The sequence below is a fragment of the Mytilus trossulus genome, unplaced genomic scaffold, assembly GCF_036588685.1.
Source record: "Mytilus trossulus isolate FHL-02 unplaced genomic scaffold, PNRI_Mtr1.1.1.hap1 h1tg000128l__unscaffolded, whole genome shotgun sequence".
Lineage (NCBI taxonomy): Eukaryota > Metazoa > Mollusca > Bivalvia > Mytilida > Mytilidae > Mytilus > Mytilus trossulus.
In genome coordinates, this window is record NW_026963301.1 from 1,053,778 (window position 1) to 1,070,410 (window position 16,633).

The 16,633-nt window shown below is 30.2% G+C and overlaps 1 long non-coding RNA gene across 1 annotated transcript; it reads right to left on the reverse strand.

Moving 5' to 3' along the window:
* Window positions 1-12,882: 12,882 nt before the first annotated feature.
* LOC134700250 (uncharacterized) lies at window positions 12,883-14,698 on the reverse strand. Its single transcript, XR_010103823.1, has 4 exons — window positions 14,680-14,698; window positions 13,948-13,983; window positions 13,124-13,159; window positions 12,883-12,924 (listed from the first exon to the last, which is right to left on the reverse strand). It is a non-coding gene; the product is annotated as an uncharacterized LOC134700250 (long non-coding RNA).
* Window positions 14,699-16,633: the final 1,935 nt, after the last annotated feature.

A 16,633-nucleotide genomic window follows, 5' to 3' on the forward strand; every position in this document is an offset into this window, starting at 1 on the left:
TCCATCAAGTGTTGTCCGACATCTCGTTTCAAGTTAAACTGCAGTTAAGGATGTTTGCTGCTCAGTTTCATTATAAATAACTTTCCTGAAAGCTAGTATATATATAGATAGGGGATTAATTGAAAAAAAAAAAAAAATAGGGGTCAATGTGCTTGTTTTTGAGATATTAGCCATTGAAATTTTGGAGGGGAAATGTTCTCTCTTAATTTTTCATAGCTTATTCATTGACCAGTTAAAGTTCTCAAACGATATTACAAAATAAATGATTTTTTATAAGTCTTTTACAAATGGCTTAAAATCATACATGGAAAAGATTTATAAAAAGAAATATGGGGATTCATGGGCAATAGTTTAAGAAATTTAAGACATTTAAATGGATAAAACCAGAGAATTTCGAAAATCTGACAAAAAGTTCAAAACATGACAAGCAAAAACCCCTAATGTGCGTTAATTTGAAATATAATGTATAACCATGCCATGCAATGCATTTAGTAAAATAGAGAAAATGACATGTTATGGTCTCCATTTTCTCTCTACTTTTTTAAAAATTTAGAATTTGAAGATAATGGGGTCTCTGATTGAATCGATCATGTTTATTCTGCATTCATTAGATACGCCATGCTTGTATAAACCGTTGATTGTGACTTATATTAATATAATCGTTTTTCTTTCATTATAATAATGAATTTAAAAAGAATCTTCATTTAAAAAAGAAATAATCGTATGACTTGTTCAATAATATAACCTTGTTTATTAAAAAAAAAAATATATATTTGTACAGGATATTATGATTTACGTGTTCAGTATTATGGGAAGGATGTACAAAATAAAAGATTCTACGAAGCTGGTAAATATTTAATCACTTTTTAAAACCAAAGAGTGTGAATATTTATTCTGGGAACATCATTGACAGTTTTTTGTATTGAACTAACTTACTGTTACTGTGACAACTCTAATGACAACTGTTGTGTTACAAATGTTTTTTGCTAGTTCTTGTTCGTGCTGGTGTCGTACCCGTATTTTGTAACTGATTTCAACAATTTTGATATGATGCGTTGTATTTGATTCAGTAAAGATAACGGACAAAATTTGACCTTTGGTTTTCTTATTTGAATTATTTCACATTTTAATGTCGAAACTTTTTACAGCTGACTATAATGAATTTTAACATCATTCAAAAAGCATACGATGAACTTTAGTCAATAAACAAGTGTTTGTTTGACCTCTGGTCGGTTGTTGTTGCAAGCAATCACAACACGTCTCCTTTATTCTATATCGTGAATAATAAAAGTCTTGTGTTTGTCACATGATTTGTAAATAATTAGAGTCGTTATGTATGCTTCAAATTAAAAACAACTCCTTAATGTTGGTATACATGTATCTATCATGTCTATGGCAATATCGGGATAATTTCTCCATATTAACAAATTGAACTGTGCAATGCGAACAAGCCATAATGTTATGTTTTAGTCGAACGAAGTAGTCTTCATATTTTGTCAATCATAGTACTTATTAGTTTGTACTCGAGTTCATTCAAATATGCATTAACGTATAGGGTAAATTAAACATGTAATTAGATTTTCAATAGAAATTTTATCTATAAGAAAATCTTTCCAAACAATAAACTATAAATAATACATAATAGATATCAGAATATATGGTATGAGTGCTAATGAGACAACAGTCCTTCCAAGTCAATATTTGTCAATGAAAAATCATCACAAGTCAAAGCACCGTCTTCAACACCGTTTTGATTTGAATAATTACAGCTTTCTTAAAAAAATATTCTATCAATTTTTCCTAAACAAAATCGGATTTTAAAAAAGTGCATGTAACAATTTAGACATTTAATTCAACATACAGACAATCAGATGATGATGGAATGATTTGTGACTAAGAAATGTACATGTTATGGTACCTGTATGATTTATGTACTACAGTTATCTATAAATTAAAAAAAAAAAAACTTTCAAAGGGAAACTTGACCGCCAATGGTCATGTCGAAAAAAAAATGAACATATGCCCTCTAAAGACATTACAGCTTCTGTTTTTTTTGGGTTTATTATCTTACTAAAACATGCATTGCATATGTTTGCTTTTTTATGATTTTGTTTATTTTATCATGTTTATAAATGAACATCCTGTACATTATGCATCATTAATTGTCACCCTTCTTATCTTATGACGTTCTTTTTTTTCAGACAAGTACAATATAAACAACGCTGTAAAAAAATTCCTTCATCAAAAGGATCAGAACCGTAGACATCCCTATTGGAACAGAAGACCTTAAAGTGGCACATGTTAGATAAAATGAAATATCCGTATCTGACTGTAAATCATCGTAATATAGAGAAGGGATTTCTTAACTCAACATTTTAACATATTTTATTGTAATATATTACAATAATAAATGTATCGTAATTTACAAGATGTTGTGGTTGTTTTATTTCTAAATGCGGTAAGACGTATAAGGTTTACATGTATGCTTCTTTGTTTGATAATTTGTTGTTTAATGTCCAGGAATCAATGTTAAATGCGTAATACATACAAAATAAATGCTTGAAATTTCACCAAAAAGATTTCAGATCTACTTTCAACACACAATGCTTTCAATAGTCAAAACTCATCGTCAAATACTCATACAAATGTGGCCTAGTTCACAAAGTTAAATATGTTCAACTGCATAATCAAACTTTCATAGGAATGAAATGTATACATATGAAGATTGGTACCTTTGATAACTTTTATGTTGAGAAAAAACAGTTGGTGTCCCTCAAAAAAAATATAATTAGTAATCCCTTAAATCTTTCAATATATATTATGTATGATACCGTTAATAACAAATATGTGGATAAATATAAATGTTACAACAATCTTTCAACACGGGTTAAACAAATCGCAGAAACTACAAACGATGAAAGCGATTTCCAATAAAGGAGAGAAAATGTGTCAAAAAAACAATAATAGAAACCCCCATGATTCGAACACAAGTTGAAAATAACAAAGTATGCATAGAAATTATGAACGAATACAGACCATGAGACGTTAACGTCATAGTGTGAAAAGCGTACTTCTTTTATGGCGTACGGGCTTACGGGCTTCCTGCATTGTGAAAAGCCGCACGGTAAACTATAGTTGTTTATTTCTGTGTCATTTGGTCTCTGGCGAAGAATTGGCACAATGGTAATCATACCAGATCTATTTATTTATATAGAAAAACAGACAACAATTTACAACATAAAAGATACCTGTTCGAATTTACATGCAATATGCATCAGAGTTATACTCATAAGAGCAGCACGATGGATGCTGCCACAGATGATAAAAAGAGTTTATCATTCTAGCAATTGAGAGCGCACCGAGTTTCTTGTCAGGACGTGTTGCCCAGTTTTTTTCTCTTAGTATTGTTTTTTATGTTTACTTGTTTTCCGTGGTTTTTGAAAATGTCTGTACCAAATTGGAATTTTGCAGTTTTTATTGACTTGTTCTATTAATTATAAAAACGACAAAATTAGTTTACTCGCGTAGTGGTATTCTTAAACATTGTAAAAAATTTTTGTCTTTTTTTGAAACATTACTTTCGATTTTTTAACCCTATACACCACTAATCTCCATGAGAAATTATAATGGTTTTGAATCAACATTGAACGACAAAACTTCTTCCTATGAGACTCAATTTTAATGACAAAACTTTCGATAATTTTGATTGTCCGAAAAAAATCAAAGTACTATAGTACGGGTGCCACATGTAACAAAGGATCTTATTACCCTTCCAGAGCACATGAGGTCAACACCAGTGTTTAGTCGATTTCTTGTTGCTAATATAAAAAAGAAGATGTGGTATGATTGCCAATGAGACGACTATCCACAAAAAACCAAAATGACACAAACATTAACAACTATAGGTCACCGTACGGCCTTCATCAATGAGCAAAGCCTATACCGCATAGTCAGCTATACAAGGCCCTGATAAGACAATGTAAAACAATTCAAACGAGAAAACTAACGGCCTCATTTATGTCAAAAAAATGAAAAAAAAACAAATATGTGACACATAAACAAACGACAACCACTGAACTACAGGCTTCTGACTTGGGAAAGGCACATACATAAATAATGTTGCTTAGCCTTCATATTTCCTTTTTGTATTTGTGTACTATTCTTTGGCTGTTTTCTTTTTTAGCCATGACATTGTCAGCTTATTTTCGATTTATGAGTTTGAATATATTTCTGGTATCTGTCGCCCCTCTTTTAAATATTTATATCATTGGCGACTTTTGTAAAATAAACCGTAAGGAATTGGGAAAGAATAGCAAAATTCCATGTTACGTCACTTCATCTTTATAAATACTGGAGGGGTTGGAAAAGTGTAACAAAAATCAGTATAATGTCATTTTTGTACGAAGGAGTTCATTTATACTTTAATTTCAAGATTGGTTTTAAATTTATCAACGGACCTTCTGAATTCAAATGTTCTAATTAATAAAACGTATGCTATTTTTCTTTAGCAAGGGCGTTTTCTGAATACTCAACTATCATTAAAAGATCTTATAACTAGATGTTTCAAAGCGACACAAATAGTCTTGTCCCAAAAAGTTGAAAAATCTGCAATTTCAATATAAACGCATGTGGACACAAACATCTTGGTAGCCTCACAAATTCAAAAATCATCTCAAAATCTGGAGGGGAATAGAGAAAAAATCGGTATAACTGTGATCTTCAATAATTTAAGTCCAAAGCCCGTAATTTCAGCAAAAATAAGCAGAGCGAAACGAACCTTACGCTTGACCTATAACTGATCATGGTTAACTCACATACAAAAAATCAGCTCATTATCTGAAGGCGTTTAGAAAAAAAGGCCGCATACCTGTGATTCTCAACAACTTCTCAAAGTCCAAAGCCCGTAATTTTGGCAAAAAATAGTGGAGCGAAACGAAACTTTTAGAAAATTGTCCTAAAAAAGTCCGAAAAATGGATTGTTGCGGAATGACGGAATGACGGAATTACGGAAAGACGAAAAGACGGAATTACGGACAAGGTTAAAACTATATGGCACCGACAACTTCGACGAGGAACCATAAACATGCATAACCCACTGTTTTGCAACTCTGTTCTGATAACTTTTTAACTTATCATATATTGGCAGAAAAATAATGATATAAATGTACCCCATGGTAAAAGTAATTTTCCCAAATATTTACTCATTTAACTTGGAGAATTGTATTAGCCGTGTAACATGATTTTTTTTTTTAAAAAGTAAAATTAAAAAAAAATTAATAAAATCCGAGGAAAATACAAAACGGAAAGTCCATACTCAAATGGCAAAATAAATGATAGAACACATCAAATGAATGAACTGTAATATTCCTTACTTGGTACAGGCATTTTCAAATGTAGAAAATGTTGGATTGAAACTGGTTGTATAGCGCTTAACTTCACTCTTGTGTCACAGTCGCATCGAATTCCGTTAGTTTTTGAACGATGCGTGGACAAAACAGACAAAGTAGTCAAACAATGGTTACAGCAGTCATCACAGTGTTACAATCCGAAAACAAACCAATATTTTCCAAAAAAGTTCAAAAATCATCTATCATATAAAATACACAGTAATTTTTTAACGTGTTTGGTGTCAGAAAATGTACACGACACAAAGGAAGAAATTTTCTCGTTCAATGTTTATTCAAAACAATTATAATTTCACAATGGGAATGGTGGTGTGCAGGGTTAAAAATCAAAAATTGTGTAAGAATTAATTTCGACAAAAGACCGTGATTTAAAATAATCCAGAAGTTCTTTAGAATTTACAAGAATCCATATATGGTTAATAATTTAAGTATTTTGTGTATAATTTGGAGTTTAGTATGACGTCAATTATTACTGTACTAGTATGCATATTTTTTTAGGGGACAGCTGACAGCTACTGGTAAGGGAATTCTCGCTACGTTGAAGACCCATTGGGGGACTTCGGCTGTTGTCTGCTCTATGGTTGGGTTGTTGTCGCTTTGACACATTCATCATTTCCTTTCTCAATTCTATTAATACCACTACGCGAGTAAAATAGTTTTGTCGTTTGTCGTTGAAAGTATAATCAAGTTTATAATAGAACAATAACATGATGACATATACTAGAACAATGATATAAAGACGGGATATTTGATCTGCTTATTAAATGCTCCTAGTATGTATCCACTGTTTCACGTTATTGTCGCATGCCTTTCTCTAACAATATTGCAAAGCATTTTGAAGTCAGTCTGCTAATTCTGTTAAAAAAAACTCAGTGATTTTGTATTTACATTATGTCCTAGATCCAATGTACTCGTTCAGTGTAAGTCCACTTGTGTTTATATGTCTTCTGATTGAGGTAAGCCATTTCAATTGATATTTTATAGTGTGTCTTTCTATTATGTGATATTACAGTATTTTTTCAGATAAGGGCAACGATTCCGTATTATTAAAACGATTAAATCTGCTATAATTGTTTCCACCTAACCTTAGTCATGAAAATGATTTCCATTAGTTGTCGTTTATTGTTATGTTACATTAATGTTTCTTGTTTCTTGCATTTCATGTAGACTATACCTTTGGTTTTCCAGTATGAATGGTTTTACACTAGTAAATAGTTACCAAAGGTATCAGGATTATAGTTTAGTACGCCAGACGCGTCTACATAAGATTCTTCAGTGACACTCAATCAGAATATTAATGAAGCTTAACAAGTACAAAGTTGAAGAATATAGAAATTGTTAGGGCCCTATTTAGTCTGCTTTGTGATATCAGAGTCATTTCGGTGTGAGCAAAGTATCAGAATTGGAGACCGTGTGTTGACCTTTAATAGTTGACTTTGATAAATTGTTACTTTGATGTAAAGTTGTCACATTTTCACTCATACCATATCTTCTTATATCCAAATATTAATATTCAAATTTCTAGGCTCATCTAATAACCTCGCAGAAAATCCAATATGTGCTTTCCCATTAAAAATTAGTTTTCAACACGAACAACCGTTTAAAACAATTTTACCTTTATTGATATACAGTGAAACCTGTTTCAACCGAATTTCTACGAGACTTCAGATTGTGTCTGATTTTTGCCGAATTTCGGTTTAAACAGGTTCTCAACGCATACAATTTGATATCACGGTGCTTAAGAACATGTTAAGTTTACACAGATTTTTTGGTTTATGTAGAATTCGGTTTAGTCAGGTTTCACTGTATGAGAGTTTCTGTTAATATTTCTCCTGTATCTTTGGCATTTCTTCTTTTCCAGTAGTGGATCTTTTCAACACGTGTTGTAAAAGTTTTTGTACATTCACATTGATTCATATATTCATTTCTGAATAACCGTACATTATTAAACCATAGATTTTATTTTTTTTCAACATGTTGGACGAGTCAGATGATTTCTAATTATGTTGGGTTTTTTTAAGGACTGAAAATTATTGATCTCAACATAATCTATACTTTCTGTTACGAAAATGCTCAAAGGCTAGGAGAAGGGTTGGGAACCATCTCACATGTTTAACCACGCCATTGTCGTGATTGTCTTAAATCATGAGGATGTAATTCAGGGGTTGTCGTTTGTTGATGTGTTACATATTTGTTTTTCGTTCATTTTTTGTATATCAATTGGGCCGTTATTTTTCTAGTTTGAATTGGTTTTCATTTGTTATTTCGGGCCTTTTATAACTGACTATGCGGTTTGGGTTTTGCTCATTGTTGAAGACCGTACGGTGACGTGTAATGGTTATTTTTTTGCGTTTGGTCTCTTGTAGAGCGATGTCTCTTTTGCAATCATACCACATTTTTTTCATATTAAACATGTAAAGTCTTATTTCCTGAAAAAGGCCACATAGTATGTTCCTGTAATAATGAGCCTTGGCTATTTGGACGACGATGTGTAGGATTTCAATTGTTTCTGTTTTAATTCCATTATAGTGAAGACGATTTAGTTAGTGATACATTTGTTTTAAAAGTTCACACTTAATATATCAGGTATGAATTAGTTGTCATAACATGTTAAGCAACCCAACAAATTAAACCATTTTCATCAAACAATTAATATTGTCTTTCTGTTATTAATGAAAACATGTATATATTTAGATGCATTTATTATTGCGGTCTGTTACAAATAAAAAGTTTACTAAAGATATTAGTAAAAAAAATCCATTTAACTTCCTTGGATGTTCATTGAATGGTAAGCATAATCTCTTACATCACTTTACTTTTTCTTTTTTCCTAAAAAGAAGAAGGCAATATGTTCTTAATGACGATAATTAACTCAAAATGTACATTTAAATAGTTGAAACAATATGAAGCAGGTGTTATTTGTGTTAATATAAGAGAGGGGCGAAAGATAGCAGAGGGACATTCAAATTCAAAGATAAACTACAAACTGACACCGCGCGTTATAGCTCAAAAGTAAAAACAAAGACAATCAATTCTTCACAAGACACAACATATAACAAACTTTCAGAAACAGGATATATGTTTTAAAGGTAACATACAGCGTTTCTGGTGTATTTGAAATAACCGGTTCCTACAGCAATTTAAACTTAAAAATAAAGACTAAAAGCAACCAAAGGTCAGTGATGGACCTTCGACAATGAGAAATATCCACTGTATGTACAGGAAGCTATAACATTAAATATAAGAAACAATTCAAAGGGGAAAATTAAAGTCATACCAAATACACTTTAATTTACTGAATTTTCAAAGAATAAAGAACGTCAAATAAGCTAAATTTCAATTCATTATTATTCGTTGTATACTAATTTTCGTGGATGTCGTGGGTACCGGGGAACCAGGAGTTTACATGTTCAACGAATTACAAATTTCCGAAAAGAATATACTCATAGTTTGCAAAAACCTAGAAATAATATATCCAGGAAAAAGTTTCTTCAATTCATGAAAATTGGGTCTCATGAAAATAAGTGAATCTACAGTATGCTTATTGGATTAATAAACTAATAAAATATTTACCAATTTCGTCAACTTTCATTTCTTTATTCCCATACAAACGAACACGAACATTATATGTCTCTGAAAAAGATGATAAGAATAGAAACCAACTGAAAACAACTTGAATTATGATCTATTTATTCATATTATTTGAGTGTGCTAAAAAAAAATGTTATATTAAAATATTATAGAAGTGAATAACAATTTAAATAATAACTATTTAAAAATTTACCAGAGCGTAATTTAGGTCAGGCAACTGTAGAGTAAAAATGTTAAAAAACAGTCAGTTATTAACATGATTTTGTATAATGTCAACAAACAAGTTTCGAGAAAATTAAGGACAGAAACATTTAGTATATATGTATTTTCAATTCAATGTATGGATCTAAGTGAATTGCATTTGGAAAGACAACGATATAGAAGAAGATATTTGTGTAACATTCTTGATTTGCTTTTACCTACACTAACAATATTTTGCGTTTTTCTATGGCTTTGAATAACATTCTCAACACAATATTTATAGTAAAGTACTTACTCTCTCTGCCTATTAAAAAATAAGAACAATTGAATATTTAAAAGGTGTATGTTATGAAAAGTAAAATCACTAAGATACTGACCTCCGAGGAAATTTAAAATGGAATGACAAGCTCAAATACATAAAACGAATGGAGAACAACTGTCATATTACTGACTTAGCAATGACATTTTTATATATAGAACATTCTAGGTTTAAGCTTGTTTTATAGCTAGCTAAACATCTAATATGTATGAAAATCGCATACAATTCCATAATATTAAAAACACAAAAATATACCAATTGATAGAAAGGTATTATACAATAAATCTTGCTTAATCTTCATTTGAATAAACTGAAAAAGAAATCTGAAAGATAACAAATGGATATTCAAGTTAAGACGTTGAAAAAAGATGATAACGTTATAACAAAGACCAACAATTTCAATTGTTATAATATTATCATAGATACACCACGTACAACTGTATAGGTTCAAATCGAGCGTCTTCTACAAGCTATTAATCAACGAAGCTCCAATATTATATATTATTTTTCCTTACCTGTATTTCCTCTGTCTCCTTTATCTCCTGTCGATCCTAAAAGTGTAATGATAATATAGCTAGTACATATTACTTTTTTTTTTTTTTTTAAAACGTGTTCGATTGAACCTACAATAAAACTCATATTTGTATGTGCAAGTTTAACTTCAGAATGTTTTAACTCCCAGATACTTCTACATGTTATAGGTACATAAATTAAGATGCCATTCTATCAGACAAAAGCACAAAGTGCAAAGCACCAAAATACCCTCAAAAAGTACTGATCCTATTTATTTTGATCGTTCAAGATAAAAAGTGAAATGATAAGTGTTTATTAACATTGTTCAAATACCAGTGCTTCAGTTCTGCACTTTTGTAATGCGTTATTTTCAAAAACATGCCAATCGTACTAAAAAAAGTAAAATCATTAAAATACTGAAATCCGAAGACTGCTACGTATTTTTTGGTATTATCATAACACAAAATACATTTCCTACATCGCTACAAATCGTCATTGTTGCAAAATCTCATAGTTATGATTTAGTTAATGTTTTGAATCGACATTTTTGTTTTTAATTGAAGTATTAAAAAGCGAAAATATTCAATTCATTTAACAAAACATTTAACATTTTAATAAAACAAAATTTACCATCCTTTCCATCTGCACCGTCTTTTCCTGTTAATGAAAATGTATATTTTAGGATAAATAGTATATTAGTAGTTATTAGAAATTATTTGCATTGTAATTATCGTATGTTATAAAGTATGCTATTTTGGTTGCGTGTGTATACTAAATGTATATGCATTGATCAGTTAATAATTGATATTCTTTATGTTTATCAATACCATGTGTATATGAAATTACAAATTCAGCAAAGGTTTTTCTCGTTACAAACGTGTTGTACTTTTGTTATTCTTATTTGTTTTTTTATCTCTGTTCGGCTATGTACACATACATTAATGAATGATTTAGGGAGAGTTTCTTTCGTCCCATTTGTGTGATAGGGAATCAATTATAAGGCGTCATCTTAAAAGAAAGGATGCAAAATGTAAGTACCGCCAAACTAGTACCATGCTATATATTTTAAATTAAGCTAAACAGACAGTGCAGAGAATGTACAATGGTTAATCGCCTCCAATTAAATATAACGTTGGCATTTGAAACTCATAATTATGTTATATTTGATGAATATCCCAATTCCGTATTAGATCATCTGCATATCAAATACATCTGTTTTCTAAAACTGGACAATGGACAATTGTCAATTACATGGTATCAAGTTATAACACTTACCATGTGGTCCTTGAAGTCCTGAAAAAGAGAAAAGATCATTCAATGATTATATTCAAACTGACCAGAGATAATCTAATCTCAGTATTTTGAACTTATTTCGAACAAAATTACCTTGGTTAGGAAAAGACATTTTACTATTCGAGACAAATATTTAAAAAGTATTTCAAGAAATAGTTTTCTCAAAAGGAGATAATTTAAATCTTGGTTTTTTTTAATACCATGAATGAGAATTACAGTGATTTAACGATCACAAATCAATTGAAAAATGTATTAAAATCTATTTGAAGTTAAAAATCATTTACATTGAAAAGATTTTATTTTTAGACAATCTCAAGTTTTGCTACATTAGAATGTAAGAGTATGTTAACATGTTCAGTTGATTTCCCGAATAATTTAAATAGAATATGGCTGAGATTTTTTACCTAGCCTTATCAAACTTAAGTTTCAGCCGATTTTTTTTGAAACGAACACACATTGTGTAAGTCGAGACACAATAGCTGTAATTACTATTCTGTTTGAAACGTATGTATGTTGGCAGTTTTAGTTAACCTTTTAACACATAGTTTTAATGTTTTACTTCGCTTCACTCACCTCTGTCTCCCCTGTTGCCTTGCTGTCCTGAAATATGAAAAAAGATAGGTCAAAATGCATTGTCTTTTGGAGAAACTCATATCAGAAATTCCTTCGTTTTAAACCAAATTATTGTATTTTCTTCTGGATTATATAATTCTACTGTCTTACTTTAATTAAAGAATACAATAATTAAACCGATTTTGTACTCTTCATCTTAAATCAGTATGGTAAAAAAAAAGGTATGCAATGAACGTATCTTTTATTTCGTTTATCTGAAATAAACACGGCAATTATTCTAACAAGCTGCTATCGGTTTCAGGGATCCTTGTTATACATGTATGTATCTATTCAAATCAGAATCCATAATAAATTAAGAATAACGCAACTTCTAAAATCTTTAGAAGGTAAAGAATAATATTTGTTTAACCTTCTAGCTGTATTACATAGTAATGGTTTTAGCTTACTTTAAAACCAGGATTAATCCACCATTTTCTACATAAGAGAATGCCTTTAACACGTCAGTAATATGACAGTTGCTATCATTCGTTTGATGTGTTTGGGGTGTTGATTTAGTCATTTGATTTAGGAATTTCCGTTTAGACTGTTCCTCTCAGTTCAGGATTCTTGTGATTTCACTTTTTATTTCAAGCGCGTTCCCAAATTGTCAATTTTAATGTAATTACTTATTTCTAAATTGATTGACCACCTGCACAAAATATTTGAAAATTGTCTCTTTACCAACATGTTTGAATACATGTTTCATAAAAAAAATAGCGTTTCGTCAACAAACGACCCATCAGTGACACTCAATTAGCCTCTACATAATCTGAACGACTATCGGTAATGTCATTGTTCGTTCACCAAAATAAAAATAACGTTACATCAATGGTTGAATTTCAATTGTTAAGAACGTTTTTAACCAATCACATCTTGCTGGTGTACGCGTTTGAAAATGTTAACCAGAGTGCATTATATTCTGAAACGGTCAATTGTTGTAAATAGTTGGCTTACCGACATTTCCTTGGTTTCCTTTGTTTCCTTTCGGTCCTAGAATTAGAAAGATAATATGGATCAAAATCATCGAGGAATATCTTGAAAAGGCATCGTAATATATATGATAATGTCGGTTTTTTTTGTTTTTTTAATTCTGAAATCTACCAAAGTTCCTTACATGTGTTTAACTGATATGAATGAATGAAGGTTTATAAGCAAATAAAATCTCAAGTATTACAAAACAAATGCATACCTTTCATGCCCATTTGTCCTGTTGATCCAGTTGGTCCTGAAAGAAAGAAAATATGATGTACCTCAGTTTTCGTACTCGGTGAAGTTTAAAATTTCTCAAATAAAAAAACCTTTGATGACTTTTGTATTCTGAAACATACTTTGCATAACAGAAATCATGATGGTTTTTACATTTTCGTATAAGTTGCGCTAAGACAAAATAAAATCCGTTACCAAATGTAAGCATCCCTTTAATGTTATAGAACTATTGACAGAGTGATGTTTTTTTTTTTAATGAAGTTTGTATCTCAGTTTCAAAATAATCATTTTATTTCAATCAAATTAATCAATAACACTAGTTTATATTGATAGAGGATCAATAAAGGAATCAAAAGAGCAAAAAATAATATATAAGTCAATGTGCTTGTTTGCGAGATATTAGCCATTACATTTTGGCGGGGAAATATTCTTTCTTGACTTTTCTTAGCTTTATCATTGACAAGTTTAAGTTCTCAAAAACTATTAAAAAATAATTAAAATTTTATAAGACTTTTACAGATGGCTAATCATTGTACAGTCATGTGAAAGATTTTAATTTTTTTTTAGGGTCAATGGGCAAATTTTATTCAAATGGAGGATTCCTAAAATGTGACAAAAATCCTAAAAAACATGACAAGCGAGAATCCTTAAGAAACATTCCAAATTATCAAGTACCGTGTCTTGATATACACTCATGTTCGATTGATCGGATTAGATAATACTTGAAAAATGAGGACCCAAACTTTATTATTGTATTGAGTTAATGTTGAAGGTCACCAAAGGTATATATCTAAACTGTTTACTTACCAGTATTTCCTCTGTCTCCCATCCCGCCTTTCAATCCTAAGATTATAAAGATAAACTTATAAGTACAAATAGTGGGTTCTATAAATATATTTTGAAAGGCGTTCGATTGAAACTAAAGTAAATCTGTATGTTTCTATTTGTTTTGTTTTTCTTCTTCCCATTTTTTTTTTTTTTTTTGATGTACAAATAAAAAAACGAATAATAAGTAATAGACACATCAAAACGTTTTAGCTTATGCTGTTCAACATCATAACTTACAATGTAGGATAGTCATATTTAGTTTTCATTTTTAATATGACTGGGTTTGAAATGAATTTTTACGCCAAATCCTGCAATTTCTTGAGATTGTGATGTAACAGCTAAAACAATGATCGAATTGTCAAAAATCAGGCTTGTCGCATCGGATCGACACAAATAACAAAGCACAGTACGTTCTTGTGTTACATCTTTTTCGATTGATGTATTTTTGATAATGATAATTTCAAATAAAAAATTCGATGATTGATCAAAATGTAATACGTTTTCCATTGTTGTGACTGCTTGTAGGTTGTATTAAAGTCATCTAATCTCTAACAAGTAATGAGCAAAGTAATATAACTCGTTGTAAGTCAATTGATAAAAGTGGCAGATTTTGAACTATGTGACACAGGTCAATTACTGTAATTTGAACTTAAGATGTAGAACATATCAAAATGTAAACAAAATAATTTGATATGTTTATAACAAACTTACCAACAAATCCTTTCCTGCCTTCTCTTCCTGTTAAAATAAATTTATATTTCAAAATATAACAAGGTTGTACAAACCACTACATTGTGTTCCATTGACTACAGAAAAATTATTCTGTTAAAATTATCTGAACGCTTTAATCATGTTCTATTATAAAGAAAATAGTTAACTTTTCAATGATCAATATAAAGATTTGTCAGTTGTCAAGTATCAAATATCAATTGAAATTTTTCGATTAATGGTGCAATTACTGTCTTGTAACATGAAAATTGACACCACTTATGTCCATGTAAATAAATTAAGAAAATTACCCGGAATTCCTTTAGCTCCTGAAAAAAAGTAAAATCTATTTAGTTTTCACCAGACTTATATGATACATTCTTATGTTTTGTTGAGAGATTAAACAGTTACTATTTACAATACTGTTGATTCATTATTATTCGTTGGATACCAATTTTGGTGGATGTCGCGGGTATATGTTACCTACGAAATTAAATGATCAACGAAAGACAAATTATCTGGAGGCCTGTATAAAGATTTCGACAAAACCACGAATTAAATATCCAAAAACATTGGTGCCCACGAAAATAAATGAATCTACAGTAACTTAACATAGAATAGGAATGCCAGGTTATGAGTAAACCATGTATAATAATTTTTTACTGAACCTGAGGTTCATGTTATAAAAAGCCATGTAAAACTCATACTTGAGTTATTTACCGCGCATGTGGTATGGTATGTAATTTTTCATCTGAAATGAAATGTCAATAAACCTATTAGCTAAAATTGTCACAGTGCTTTTTATTTATTTTCGTTCATACAGACAGGAATGAAAATAGCAGAGTTTGTCGGCTCTTCATTCTGTTATAATCCAAATTTGAAAATGATTGTAGTTGGCATTCTCGATTTATAATTTGAATTATTTCGGTTGAACATTTTTGGTTTCTGTAAAAATTTTGTAATGCAATGGCTCAAATTTTGTGACACTAGACTTAGTGCAACTCCTAAACTGCTATCGCATTTGAACAATTTTTTTAAATGCATATAAAAAAAGTATAATATAAGCATATGTTGTATTTTATGAAAGTCTTGATGTCTATAAACTGACTTGAGTATATGACGGAACACGTTGATGGTCGGTATTATAGTTAATGTAGTTGATTGGGCAAAAGACATGTAAGATAAATATAAAATCAATTGTAAATTAACAGTGTAATAGCTATACAAAGCCTGAACTGAATTTACAGGATCGCACAATTTTGAACATGCAATAAATATCATTGTTTCTGAATGGATAGTAATAAACGTAGTAGATGTTGTAAAATTCAACACAATTTGAATGGTTTGCACTATAAATGAAGATACTTTTTTAATTATTTGATGTAAAAATTAAAATTAAAAAAAATACTCGATAAATAAATGATATTAATGTTTAATGTTGTAGAATTAGAAAGTTAAACATATTATTTGTTTTTTCTTACAAGGGTCCTCAATTGTAATGTTAGATATATTCATGTTGGAATAATCACCCTTACCGAATACAGGACGACAGCGTGGCTTTTCTGGGAAATAACCTAATTAACAGGCCCCTTGAAACAATGTCTTCTTTGTTTACTTGCTATAAACACAACAACAAACTGTTACTCAAATGACATTTTTCTGTTAAAAAAACAAATATATACTCATGACGCATGGTTCTTCTATAAAATACACATCAGTAATTTTGGATGTTGCATTATGCTTTACTTACCAATATCTCCTGCTGAACCCCTATCTCCTCTTGAGCCTACAATTGTATGGAGAAATCCTGAGTGCGAAATATTTCTTTGAACAAAAAAACAACAATAATGCGCTAGGTTAAAATTGAAATCAATCAATCAATCAGTTTCTGCTGCTGAATTGTTGTTTTTACGATATTAGTAGTTAAGAGCCTCCTAATTGTTTTTTTTTATTATAT